Raw genomic sequence first — 15,615 nt, forward strand, 5'->3', positions numbered from 1 at the left:
TGAAGGAGTAGACGCTCTTCCGATCTCGTCTACTCCTTCAATACATTTTTCCCATTCTTTAAGCAAAGATTAATCAAGCATAATGCTAGGTACTAGGAATATAAACATAAAAAAAATATGCTCTTACCTTTCCCACACCCCATCTCTGAGGAAACTCACCATCACTTTTTCTAACCTTGTATCTATTCATTACTCTCCTTCAGGTACTCTTTGAGTATAAACTCAACTGGTTGACTGCCTCCATGTCATTACCCCATTAATACCCTCTGTACTAAAATCCTGGCCATTCTTAAGAACTACTTGTTATGACACTACTTATGTAGTCTTTCCTAACTTAATTATATTTGTTTTGTCACTCCATTTTGAACCATACAGACTGCATTTCACTTGATGACAAGGACTCTCAGCAGTGTTGTAGCCATTTTACCCCAGGCTTGTACCAAGGATACCTTTTAGTATAAATTAGTAACAGCAGAATACCAGGTCAAAATAACCTATCTTTGGACAAATGTAAGATCCAAAGACTAAAATATGATGTAATCACATCATCTTTATCCATGCTTTAGATTTTCATTGGGCCTACAAACCATCACATTTCTGATGTGTGAGAACTTAGAACAGGGGGTAAAAATGAGCATATTCAAGATAACCTGTTTATACATTATTATGTATTATCCCACAGGTTTAAAATTAGAAAAAGCCAGTTTTGGCATGAAACAGGTCTTTCATCTGAAATTTCTTACAATATGAAACACAAGGTTTATGAAATACTAATGTGGTATAATTTATTAACTATCACCAGAAATCTGCTAATAAACCCAAAATCCATTAGATACTATATTTTTGTTAGACATGAAAACTGTCAAATCATGAATTTGCTTATTTTTCTCTCAGCCCTGAACTGACATTTTTGTTAAAAACAAAGAGTATCACCTGGGAAAAATACTGAAGCTTTCTCCTTGTACTATAAACATAACGCTGATTTTTTTTATAGTTATCCACTATCATCCAGCTTTTATATATATAGCGGTTTTATTAGTTCTAATCTAACAATACTATGGGGACACATGATGACCAAGCATGATCCAAAGTGAAATAAAGGGGATGAGGACACTTTCAAAGAAAGATATTTTTATACAATGATATCAAACCTGGTCAATATTAAGATTTTTTTAAAGATTTTATTTATTTGACAGGCAGAGATTACAAGTAGGCTGAGAGGCTGACAGAGAGAGAGAAGGAGGAAGCAGGCTCCCTGCCGAGCAGAGAGCCCGATGCGGGGCTCGATCCCAGGACCTTGGGATCATGACCTGAGCCGAAGGCAGAGGCTTTAACCCACTGAGCCACCCAGGCGCCCCAATATTAAGATATTTTTAAAGAGAGGAGTTAAGATTGTGAAAGAGTAGGAAGATTCAGAGCTTTTCATCCCTCCAACACAGCCATATAGTTATCAAATTCTTCTGAACACCCAAAAAGTCAATGAGAGGTCAAAGAGAACAAAAACTGCAAAACCAATCTACCAGTTGAAAAGCAACCACCTCTTGGAAGGTAGGAGGTGTGGAAGCTCACTTGGGGGAGACACAGCTGTGGATGCAGTGGTGGGGGGGAAGACTGCTTGGAGCATATGCAATGTATTAGAAGCAACTGGGGACAAAATCTGATCTTTTACATTCTCTATTGTGGGGGACATTCCTGGATTAAGGGTGCTCAGGTGGCAGGGAGGGGCAGAATACCAGGAGTGACAGGGTGGTCTGAGGTTCTCCTGGGTTGCAGGAAGAATGGGCGGCACCAAGGTGCTGAGCTATTTCCACTTACAGGAGCCAGCAGGCCCGCAGAGAACAGCGAATCTTGGTATAGGGTTTCTGCTATAAACTGCAAACTGCCAGGTGGTCATGTGACTGCTTTTCTGGGACAGGCTGGCAAGTGTGGCAAGACTCTCCCCTGGAGGAACCGTGTGGGTCTGTGGCACCAACATCCATGGAATTTGGAGTTTTGACCTGGTCACACAACTGAGAGGCTTGGACATGCACAGGGTGAATCCAGGGTTGAGATGGAAACCAGAGAAACAAATAGGGTGACTGACTCCTTTTCTGTGAGGGCTCATTGAAGGGCTACAGAGGAGCGTGTAACCATTTTCGTCCAAGGCTACAGAAGAGCACACAGCCATTTTCGTCCCACCCTTCAGTGCTAAAAGGCTTCAGGGAGCAAAAGAGCGCCACCTCCTGGAGGCCAGGGACTTATACCCAAGCCCCAGGTCCCTGCAACCTGGGGAAGCATTTCCACTGAAACAAGTCACCTGAGAATCAGTGTAGCAGGCCCCTCCCCCAGAACAGCACAAACAACTAGTTGGCATCAAGTTTTTAGATCATACAGTACTGCAAAGCTTCAGCGCTAGAGGGGATAGGATTGAGCTTCCATTTTACTTGTATTACTTCTTTTACTTTTAAGATCTTTTATTTTCTTATATTTCTCAATTCCTTTTAAATTTCTGTTACTATTTTATTTATATATGTACACTTTGTATATCTATATAAAGAGATATTATTTTTGGTCTACTTTATTTATTTATCCTTATTATGGAATGTAGATTCTTTTAACAAGCACACCAAAACACACACAAGATCTTTTTTTTTTTTTTGGTTTTCTTATTTTGTGTTTTTGCTTTTTCTTTTGTTTTTGTTGTTTGTTTCTGTTTTTTTGTTTTGGGTTTTTTTAATTCTTTTTTTTCCTTCCCTCTTTTCTTTTCTAGACAAAATGATGAGATGGAAAAATTCACCCCAAAACAAAGAACACAAGCTAGAATTCACAGCCAGGAATTTAGTCAAGACAGACACAAATAAGATGTCTGAACTAGAACTTAAAACAATTATAAGGATACTAGCTAGACTTTAGGACACTAGAGAATCCCTTATTACAGATATAAAAGAACTAAAATCTATGCAGGCTAAAAATAAAAATGCTATAACTGAGATGCAAACACAAATAGAGGCCATAAAAACAAAGGAGAAAAATGAATCAGTGATACACAAGATAAAATTATAAAAAATAATGAAGCCAAAAAGAAGAATAAAAGAAAGGTGATGAACCATGAAAGTGTACTTACAGAACTCAGGAACTTAGTAAAACATAGCACTCATATCATAGGAGTTCCAGAAAATTAAGAGAGAGATAAAGGGGCAGGTTTACTCAAACAAATTAAGTTTGAATAGGGAAGTACACAGATATCAAAAACCAAGAAGCACAGAGACTCCCACTAAATTAAACAAAAGCCAGCCATTGCAAAGGCATATCATAGTCAAATACACAAACACAGCAAGGAAATAATTCGGAAAGCAACAAGGGGAAAAAGTCCTTAACCTACAAGGAAAGACAGATCAAGTTCACAGCAGATGTGTCCACAGAGACTTGGCAGGACATAGAGCCGTGGAAGAAAATATTCATCATGTTGAATAGGAAAAATATGCAGCTAAGACTTCTTTAACAAACAAGGATGTCATTCAAAACAGAAGGAGAGATTAAAAAAAAATTTCAGATGAGCAGAAACTAAAGGAGTTTGTGACCACTAAACAAGCCCTAAAAGAAATTTTATGGGGGATTCTCTGAGTGGGGAGAAAAAAAGACCAAAAGCAAAAAATAAAGGACCAGAGAACACCACCAAAAACACCAGCTCTACAGGTAAGATAATAGCACTAAATTATATCTATCAATAATCATTCTGAATGTAAAAGGGTTAAATATGCCAATCAAAAGACACAGGGTATCAGACTGGATAGGAAAACAAAACTCATCAATAGGCAACTTACAAAAGACTCATCTTAGACCCACAGACACCTCGAGAGTGAAAGTAAGGGGATGAAGAGCAATTGATCATGCTAATGGACATCAAAAGAAACCCAGAGTAGCAATATTGGTTATCAGACAAACTAGATTTTAAAATAAAGACTGTAACTAGAGATGAAGAAGGGCATTAATCATAATGAAGAGGTCTATCAATCAAAAGCAGTCCTAAGAAGGAAGTATACTATAGTACAGGCTTACCTCAAGAAGATCTAACAATTATAAATTTTTATGGCCCTAAATTGGGAGCACCCAAATACATAAATCAATTACAAACAAACATAAATAAACTCATTGATGATAATACAATTATAGTAGGGGACTGTAACACCCCATTTACAGCAAAGGACAGATCATCTAAGCAGAAAATCAACAAAGAAACAATGGCTTTGAATGACACACTGGATCAGATAGACTTAAAGGATGTATTCAGAACATTTCATCCTAAAGCACCAGAGTATACATTCCTATGCACTCAAAAAGCATGCACAGGAAACACTGTCCAGAACAGATCACTTACTGGGTCACAAATCACGTTTCAACCAGCATGAAAAGATTGAGATCATACCATGCAAATTTTAGACCACAACACTATGAAACTGGGAGTCAACCACAAGGAAAAAAAATTAGAAACACCTGAAATACATGGAAATTATTCCACTAAAAAAGGAATGGGTTAACCAGGAAATTAAAGAATTTTTTTTAAAAATACATGGAAGCAACAGAAAATGAAAGCATGACATCCCAAAACCTTTGGAATGCAGCAAAAGCAGTCCTAAGAAGGAAGTATATTATAGTACAGGCTTACCTCAAGAAGCAAGTTGAAAAAACCTCAAATACATAAACCTAACCTTACACCTACAGGAGACAGAATAGGAACAGCAAATAAAGCCTAAAGCCAGAGGAAGAAGGAAAATAATAAAGATAAGATAAGAAATAAATGATATAGAAACAAGAACAACAAAAACACAGTAAAACAGATTAAAAAAACTAAGAGCTGCTTCTTTGTAAGAATTAAAATTGATAAACCCCTAGCTAGATGTATCAAAAAGAGAAAGGACCAAAATAGATAAAATCATGAATGACAGAGGAAAGATCACAACCAATACCACAAAACACAAACAACTTTAAGAGATTACCATAAAAAAATTACACACCAACAAACTGGGAAACATGGAAGAAATGGACAAACTCCTAAAACCTTACAAACTACCAAAACTGAAACAGGAAGAAATAGAAAATTTGGACAGACCCATAACAGCAAACAAACTGAATCAGTAATCAAAAATTTCCTAATAAACATAAGTCCCAAGCTGGATGCCTTCTCAGGGGAATTCTACCAGACATTTAAAGAAGAGTTAATACCTATTTTTCTCAAACTGTTCCAAAAAATAGAAATGGAAGGAAAACTTCCAAACCCATTCTACAAAGCCAGCATTACCTTGATTCCAAAACAAGACAAAGGCCCAACTATAAAGGAGAATTACAGGGCAATATCCCTGATGAACATGTAAAAATTCTCAATAAAATACTAACAGACTGAATTCAACAGTTCAGTAAAAGAATTATTTACCATGACCAAGTGTGATTTATTCCTAGGATTCAGGGGTGGTACAATATTCCTAAAAACAAAAAAAAAATCAATGTGATATACCACATTAATTAAAAAAAGGACCTTTCATAAAAAAAGGATCCTGTCAATAGATACAGAAAAAGCATCTGACAAAATACTCCTCCTTTCCTGATAAAAACACTCAAGAAAGTAGGGATAGATGGAACATACCTCAATATCATAAAGCCACATGCAAAAGAACCACATCTAATATCATCCTCAATGGGGAAATACTGAGAGCCCTACTGTCAGGAACAAGACAAGGATGTCCACTCTCATGATTACCATTTAACATTGTACTAGAAGTCTTAGCCTCAGTAATCCCACAACAAAAAGAAATGAAAGGAATCCAAATTGACAAGGAAGAAGTCAAACATTCAGTATTTGCACAGTACATGATATTATGTAGAAATGTAGAAGTAATTCATAAAAAAAATTGGTAGAACTCATATATGAATTCAGCAAAGTCACAGGATACAAAACCAATGTGCAAAAATCAGTTGCACTTCTATACATCAGTAACAAAGCAGCAGAAAAAGAAATCAAGGAATTGATCCCATTTGTAACTATAGCAAAAAAATAAGATAACTAGGAATAAATCTAATAAAGAAATAAATGATCTATACTCTCAAAACTATAAAACAATTAGGAAAGAAATTGAAGAAGACACAAAGAAATGGAAAAGCATTCCATGTTCACGGATTGGAAGAACAAACATTTTTTAAATGGCTATACTACTCAAAGCAATCTATACATTTAATGCAATCTCCATCAAAACACCACCAGCACTTTTCACAGAGCTAGAACAAACCATCCTCCATATGTGTGGAACCATGAAAGGCCCCAAACTGCCAAACCAATCCTGAAAAACAAACTTGGAGGTATCATGACTCTAGATTTCAAGCTATTACAAGTGCCCTCTTTAATACCCATCACACATCTAGCCCAATCCCCAAAATAATATATATTACTTAGCCATCAAAAAAGAATGAAATCTTGCCATTTGCAATGACTTGGGTGGAGCTAGAATGTGTTATGCTAAGTAAAATAAGTCAAAGAAAGACAAATACCACATGCTCTCACTCAATGTGGAATTTAAGGAAGAAAACAGATGAACATATGAGAAGGGGGAAATAAAAAAAGGAGAGAGGGAAGCAAAGCTTAAGAGACTCTTCTGATAACAGAACAAATTGTTGATAGAGGAAGGTTGGTGGGGAATGGGCTGCAGTGTGATGGGTATTAAGGAGGGCACTTGTTATGATGAACACTGGGTTTTGTATGTAAGTGATGAATCACTGAATTTCACTTCATGAATGAATAAATGAATACTGCACTGTAAAATAAAGAGACATTTTTAAAGACTGATTTTAGAGAAAGAAAGAAAGCATACACATGCAGAGGGAGGGACAGAGGGAAAGGAGGTGAGAAGCAGACTCCCCACTAAGCACAGAGCCCATTGTGGGCCTTGATCTCAGGATCCTGAGATCATGACTTGAGCCAATATTAAGAGTTGGACACTTAACTGACTGAACCACCCAGGCCCTCCAAAATTTTATTTAAATTTAAAAACATGCAAGGTGTTACTGATTGAATGTTTGTATCCCCCCCAAATTCATACATTGAAGCCTTAAACCCCGAATGTGATGGTATTATAAGGTAGGGCCTTTGATAGGCAATTAGGTCTAGAAGAAGTCACTAGGGTGGAGCCCTACAAGGGGATTAGTCTCTTTGTAATAAGAGGAAGAGACATAAGAACTCTCTTTCTCGTAAGCATGTACAAAAATGTATCACATGAGCATACAACTTGACAGTGGTGGTCTGCAAGCCAGGAAGGCAGCCCTCATTGAAGAATCAAATCTGCTGGCATCCTGATCTTGGATATCCCAATCTCCAGAACCGTGAGAAATAAATGTCACTTAAGCCACTCAGTCTACATTTTGTTATAGTAGCCAGATCTAACTAAGACACATAGTATGACTCCAATGTAAGAAGATTAAATTTCTTTCAGCTTTTAGAAATGCTTATTATACATGCTTATTATACATTACAGTATGCTTACCATGCTTATTATACATTACAGTATGATCTTAGCTATCTAGAAATTTTAGGTATCTAGAGGAATTCTAAACCATGCTTATTATACATTACAGTATGATCTTAGCTATCTAGAACTTTTAGATATCTAGAGGAATTCTAAAATATGGGGTGGGGAAAAAGAAACAAGATCTCATATTTCAGAATCTCTTGTAGCCAAAAAGCCGTTCCTCAATATCCAGCAACCAACAAAAAGGGAGAAGAACTAAAGAGCTGAGTATTATAGTATTATAGGCAAGGATATTCCAATTGGCTAGCTGTGTTTTGGCAAGTTTTGATTTATCATACAAAAACCAAGTGGGAGAAGTAACAAAAAATACATGGGATAATAAAGAATTAAAGTAGAAAGAAAGTCGTAGCAGATGCATATGCTATAGCTAAGAAAACAAACAAACAAACAATAAAGCTATAAATGGATGATGGAATAGCTCACCAATCTGATAATGGTACCGGTGCTACACCTGAATATATGTCCCTCAAAATATAAGGGATCTCTGAAGACAGGGTTTACTTTGTTTAAGGAACACTTACTATGTGGCAAGTGCTTTACACTCATAAGCTTTTTAATCTTCAGAGCAGTCCAATATAGTAGGTATCACTTAGGATTCTTTTGGCTGAAGTTTTGGTATCCCAAACTCAAACAGGCTTTGACAATGATGAAATATTATTCTCCCATATAAGAGGAAGTCTAGAAGTAGGCAGAACTTTCACATTGAGTGATTTCAGTGACTTAATGAAAAACCGAGGTTCTTCCATCTCTTTGCTCTGTTGTCTACCATTTAAAATGCCATTTTCTAAAAAATAACTATTTACCTATTTGAAAGAGAAAGAGAGAGGGTGCACACAAGCAGGTGGAGCAGCAATCAGAGGAAGAGGGAGAAGCAGGCTCCTTGCTGAGCAGAGACCGCCCCCCCAAGTGGGGTTTGGTCCCAGGACACTGGGATCATGAGCCAAACTGAAGGCCGATGCTTAACTGTGCCAGCAAGATGCCTATTTTAGGGGCACCATTTGGGGCACCTGGCGGGCGCAGTCAGTTAAGCATCCAACTCTTGGTTTCAGCTCAGGCTGTAATCTCAAGGTCATGAGATCAAGCCCCACATTGGGCTCCACACTCAGCATGGAGTCTGCTTCAGAATCTCTATCTCTCCCTCTGAGCCTCCCCCTGAACTCTCTCTCATAAACAAAAATAAATAAATAAATAAATCTTAAGAAAAAGGCCATTTTAGGGGTGTCTGGTCACTCAGTTAAGCATCTGACTTTTGGTTTAAGCTGAGGTCATGATCTCATTGGTTGCAAGATCGAGCCCCATATGGGACCCCCACGCTGAGTAGGGAGTCTGCTTGAAAATTCTTTCCCTCTGCCCCTCCCCCTGCTCATTCTCTGTTAAACAATCTTCTTTAAAAATTTTTCTAAAAATTAAAATTAAGGGGCACCTGGGTGGCTCAGTGGGTTAAAGCCTCTGCCTTCAGCTCAGGTCATGATCGCAGGGGTCCTGGGATCAAGCCCCACATTGGGCTCTCTGCTCCTTCTCTCTCTCGATGCCTGCCTCTCTGCCTACTTGTGATTTCTGTCAAATAAATAAAATCCTTAAAAAAATTAAAATTAAAAAATTAAAACTTAAAAAATTAAAATGCCATTTTATTTTTTATTTAAGTATAATTAATACACAGCTTTAAATTAGTTTCAGGTACAAAATACAATGACTCAAAAATTCTATCTATTACTCAGTGTTCATCATGATAAGTTTACTCTTAATCTCCTTCACCTATCTCACACACTCTCTCACCCATCTCCCTTCTGGCATCCCAGTTTGTTCTCTATATTTAAGTCTGTTTCTTCCTTTTTTTCTTTGTTCATTTGTTTTGTTTCTTAAATTCCACACAGGAGTGAAATCATATGACTGACTTATTTCACTTAGCATTATGCCCTCTAGATCCAACCATGTTGTTGCAAATGGCAAGAGTTCATTTTTTTAATAGCTAAGTAATATTTCATTCTGTGTGTGTGTGTGTGTGTGTGTGTCTGTATACCCCATATCTTCCTTATTCTATGGATGGAAACTTGGGTTGCTTCTACACCTTGACTTATAAATAATGTTGCAATAAACACAAAAGTGCATATATTTTTTCAAATTAGTATTTGAAAAAAGTACAACATCCATTCATGATAAAAACTCTCCACAAGGTAGGTTTGGAGGGAACACACCTCAATATAATAAAGGCCTTACATGCAAAATCCACAACTAATATCATATTCAACAGTGACAACTGAGATCTCACTCCCCTAAGATCAGGAACAAGACAAGGATGTCTGTTCTCTCCTCTTTTATTCAACACAGTACTGGAAATTCAATCAATCAGACAACAAAAAGAAATAAAAGGCTTCCAAACTGGTAAGGAAGAAATAAAATTTCCACTCTTTGCATATTGATACCATATATAGAAAACCCCAAAGACAACACCAAAGTAAAGACTCCACCAAACTAGAATGGATAGATGATTCAGCAAAGTCACAGGATACAAAATTAATATACAGAAATCTGTTGCATTTCTATACACTAATAATGAAGTAGCAGAAAGAGAAATTAAGAAAGGGATCCCAATAACAAATGGACCCAAAATAACAAAATACCTAGGAATAAATTAACTAAGAAGGTAAAAGACATCTACTCTAAAAACTATAAAGTTCTGGTGAAAGACACTGAAGATGACACAAACAAATGGGAACATATTCCATGTTCACATACTGGGAGAATAAATACTGTTAAAAAGTCCATACTACATAAAGCTATCTACAGATTTAATGCAATTCCTGTCAAAATACTAATAGCATTTTTTATAAAACCTAAAACAAATAATCCTAAAATTTGAATGGAGCCACAAGATACCTCGAATAGCCAAAGCAATGTTGAAAAAGCACAAAGCTGGAGGTATCACAATCCCAAATTTTAAGAACGGCTACACAGCTGGCAGTACCATAATTCCATATTTCTAGATTTACTACACACCTGTAGTAGTAAAAAACAGTATGCTAGTGGCACAAAAACAGACACAGATCATTGGAACAGAACAGAGAGTCCAGAAATTAAACTCACATTTTTTTGTTGTTGTTGTTCAGTTAAACTATGACAAAGGAGGCAAAAATACACAATGGGATAAAGACAGTCTCTTCAACAAAGAGTGCTGGGAAAATGGGACAGCTACATGGGAACCAATGGAAATGGACCACTTTCTTATACCATACATAAAAATAAAATGGATTAAAGATCTAAATGTGAGGGGTGCCTAGGTGGCTCAGTGGGTTAAAGCCTCTGCCTTCGGCTCGGGTCATGATCCTGGGGTCCTGGGATGGAGCTCCACATCGGGCTCTCTGCTCAGTGGGGAGCCTGCTTCCCTTCCTCTCTCTCTGCCTGCCTCTCTGCCTGCTTGTGATTTCTGTCAAATAAATAAATAAAATCTTAAAAAAAAAAAAGATCTAAAGTGAGACCAGAAACCATAAAATTCCTAGAAGAAAACATAAGCAGTAATTTCTTTGACATTGGCCATAGAAGCATTTTTCTAGGTATTTCCTCAGGAAAGGGAATCAAAAGCAAATGCAAACTTATTGGAACTATAGCAAAATAAAAACTTTTGCAAGGCAAAGTAAACTATCAACAAACAAAAAGGCAACGTATTGAATGGGAGAAGATATTTGCAAAGGATAAAAATCCATTTTATTTTTTTATTTAAAATATTACTTTATTTTAATTCCAGTATAGTTAACAGTGTTGTATTAGTTTCAAATGTACAGTATAGCTACTCAACAATTTCATATATTTCTCAGTGTTCATCAAGGTAAGTGTACTCTTAATCCCCTTTACCTATTTCACCCATTACCCTACCCACCTACCCTCTGGTAATCCTCTGTTTGCTCTCTATTGTTAAGAGCCCGTTTTTTGGTCTGCCCTTTTTTGTTTTTTTAAATAAAGATGCCAATAAGTAAAACCATATGATAATTGACTCTCTCTGCTTGACTTATTTCACTCAGCATAATCTCTTCCAGTCCCATCCATATTGCTACAAAGGTTGGCTATTCATCCTTTCTGATGGAGGCATAAAACTCCATAGTGCATATGGATCACATCTTCTTTATTCATTCGTCCATTGAAGAGCATCTTGGTTCTCTCCATAGTTTGGCAACCGTGGCTATTGCTGCTATAAACATTGGGGTACAGATGGCCTTTCTTTTCACTACATCTGTATTTGGGGTAAATACCCAGTAGTGCAATTGCAGGTTCAAAGGGAAGCTCTATTTTTAATTTCTTGAGGAATCTCCACATTGTTCTCCGAAGTGGCTGAACCAACTTGCATTCCCACCAACAGTGTAAGAGGGTTCCCCTTTCTCCACATCCTCTCCAACACATGTTGTTGCCTGTCTTGCTAATTTTGGCCGTTCTAATTGGTGTAAGGTGGTATCTCAATGTGGTTTTAATTTGAATCTCCCTGATGGCTAGTGATGATGAACATTTTTTCCTGTGTCTGATAGCCCCTCATAGGTCTTCACTGGAGAAGTGTCTGTTCATATATTCTGCCCATTTTCTGATATGATTATCTGTTTTGTGTGTGTTGAGCTTGAGCATAGCAAATAACATGGAGGACATGGGGAGATGGAGAGGAGAAGAGAGTTGAGGGAAACTGGAAGGGGAGGTGAACCATGAGAGACTATGGACACTGAAAAGCAACCTGAGGGTTTTGAAGGGGCAGGGGGTGGGAGGTTGGGGGAGCCAGGTGGTAGGTATTAAGGAGGGCATGTATTGCATGGAGCACTGGGTGTGGTGCAAAAACAATGAATACTGTTATGCTGAAAAGAAATGTAAAAATTTTTAAAAAAATAAAAATAAAGATGCCATTTTAAATGCTGTATAGCATCTGGTCTTTCCCTGGAAATTAAATACTGAAGAACACTAAGAGAAAGTAGTGACCTGTAGCACATCTGCAAAAGTTAAGGAATATGAAGATGAATGTGCTTATAAAATAGTATTAGTGCTCTAATACATCAGTAACAGTAAAGGAGTAAGTAGTATTTTTGAATGCCTACTATGCATGAGAAAGTATTTTTTTTTTAAGATTTTATTTATTTATTTGACAGAGAGAAATCGCAAGTAGATGGAGAGGCAGGCAGAGAGAGAGAGAGGGAAGCAGGCTCCCTGCTGAGCAGAGAGCCGGATGCGGGACTCGATCCCAGGACCCTGAGATCATGACCCGAGCCGAAGGCTTCGGCTTAACCCACTTAGCCACCCAGGCGCCCCGAGAAAGTATTTTGTTAATGGTGCACAAGGCATACTAATATTTTCGACGTAAAAGGAAGCAAATATCAGCAGTGACATTTGGAGGACAGAAAAACACTTAGGAAAAGATTGCTTTTGTTTATTGAGCATGTTATATCACCCATAAAGCTAAGAAAATATATAATATGTATACATAATTTATATACATAAATATCAATAAACATATATATACATATATAATACAAAATGACACCAGAAACCTTTTAATATAACATTAATTCTAAGGTTATGTCTGTGTTCAATACCCATTCAAGTTCACTATGTTTGCATTTGCATACTTCATACTGTTATTCTTTAAGAATATCAGTTATAGGGGCGCCTGGGTGGCTCAGTGGGTTAAAGCCTCTGCTTTCGGCTCAGGTCATGATCCCAGGGTCCTGGGATCGAGCCCCACATCGGGCTCTCTGCTCAGTAGGAAGCCTGCTTCCTCCTCTCTCTCTGTCTGCCTCTCTGCCTACTTGTGATCTCTGTCTGTCAAATAAATAAATAAATCTTAAAAAAAAAAAGAATATCAGTTATAGCATACAGCATATTACAACTGGCAAAGTTTAGTAAAGACAGTTTAAGATGAATGGGAAGTACCTGGTACATGTGAATTATAATCTTCATCAAAATTAAAGCTCAAGCACTAATAAGGCCTATCTTAAGTTAGCCAGAACAAATAACTACCCAGCTTGGTGTGGCTTGGATAGATATGGCTTTTACTATATTATTAAATTATAGAATATTAATGTTAAAGCATTAATAAAGCACTGGGTGTTTTAATTATGATATATGAATGAACTAAACTATTTTGGAATTTCTAAACACTCAATAATGATAAGTATTACTGAATAACACCTGAAAGTGTCAAAAGTTTATCTGAAATAAAAATTAAAGAAATATAAAATTTAAAAAAAAAAACATATATAGGGAATATAAGAGTTACACAAATTTACACTTAAAAAAATCCTCCAAAAACGGCACAGCAGACTAGCATAATTCAACTTTAGTCAGTATGGTCATCAGGATTAGAGAAATAGTTTTCAAAATCAGTAACTGAATTTAAAAGAAAACACCAAACAGCTCACTTTTATACACATATATATAGCACAATATATATGTGTGCTAAATATAGGAAAGCAATTGGGCTATTATCTACCTTGTCGGGATATGACAAAGGAATACTAGGTGGCTCAGTCAGTTAAGCATCTGGCTTTAGCTCAGGTTATGATCCCAGGGTCCTGGTATGGAGCCCCAAGGCAGGCTCCCTGTTCAGTGGGGAGCCCGCTTTTCTCTCTCCCTCAACCGCTACCCTTCCACCCTTCAGTCACGCTCACACTCTCCCTCAAATAAATAAATAAAATCTTTTTTAAAAATAAGTAAAAATAAAATGTACGCTCTTTGTCAGTAGTTATATGTCTCTTCGTACCCCCAAGGGCTTTATAGGACCAAGAACCTCAAAACTAAGTAAATTTAGAGGTTTAAATAAGGCAATATACATAGAAAATCTAGCAAGTTATTTTTTGTTTTATTAACATCTGTGAAGGTAAGTGGTAACTAAAGGTCCAAGCTAATCGAAAATTATAAGATTGATTCAGTGGTGTTACTTTTTGACACTCTAGTATGAATTATGAACTATGGTTCCCCCAAATGGAATTATTCTCAAAATTTTAAGTATGCTTGTAGTGCTCTCTAAAGCATTTAAAGACTGAACTACTCCAGCCCCACCACAAATAAAATTTACAATGAGCACCTTTTATCCTGAAACACAAATACCTTAGAGGATATCTCTCTCATTAAAAATTCTCACAGCAATGTGTTAATAATCATATATGATACATATAAGACATATAATTTATAATAGATAAAATTTTACAAAAACTATTATGCTACATAAATGGAAGGTAGCATTCTATTGACAAACTTTGACTAAATTTCAAACTTCTGAAGATTATATTTGAGTAGACAACAAACATGATTTTTTTAGCATAACAGTATTCATTATTTTTTCATCACACGCAGTGCTCCATGCAATCCATGCCCTCAATAATACCCACCACCTAGTACCCAAACCTCCCACCACCCTGCCATTTCAAAACATCAGAAAGTTTTTCAGAGTCCACAGTCTCCCATGGTTCACCTCCCCTTCCAATTTCCCCCAACTCCCTTCTCCTCTCTAACTACCCCTGTCCTCCATGATATTTGTTATGCTCCACAAATAAGTGAAACCGTATGATAATTGACTCTCTCTGCTTGACTTATTTCATTCAGCATAATCTCTTCCAGTACCATCCATGTTGCTACAAAAGTTGGGTATTCATCCTTTCTGATGGAGGCATAATACTCCATAGTGTATATATACCACATTTTCCTTATCCATTCATCCGCTGAAGGGCATCTTGATTCGTTCCACAGTTTGGCGACTGTGGCCATTGCTGCTATAAACATTGGGGTACAGATGGCCCATCATTTCTCATCTGTATCTTTGGGGTAAATACCTGGGAGTGCAATTGCAGGGTCATAGGGAAGCTCTATTTTTAATTTCTTGAGGAATCTCCACACTGTTCTCCAAAGACGCTGCACCAACTTGCTTTCCCACCAACAGTGTAAGAGGGTTCCCCTTTCTCCACATCCCCTCCAACACATGTTCTTTCCTGTGATGTTAATTTTGGCCATTCTAACTGGTGTAAGGTCATATCTAAATGTCGTTTTAATTTGAATCTCCCTGATGGCTAGTGATGATGAACATTTTTTCATGTGTCTA

The sequence above is a fragment of the Mustela nigripes genome, chromosome X, assembly GCF_022355385.1.
Source record: "Mustela nigripes isolate SB6536 chromosome X, MUSNIG.SB6536, whole genome shotgun sequence".
In the NCBI taxonomy this organism is placed as follows: domain Eukaryota; kingdom Metazoa; phylum Chordata; class Mammalia; order Carnivora; family Mustelidae; genus Mustela; species Mustela nigripes.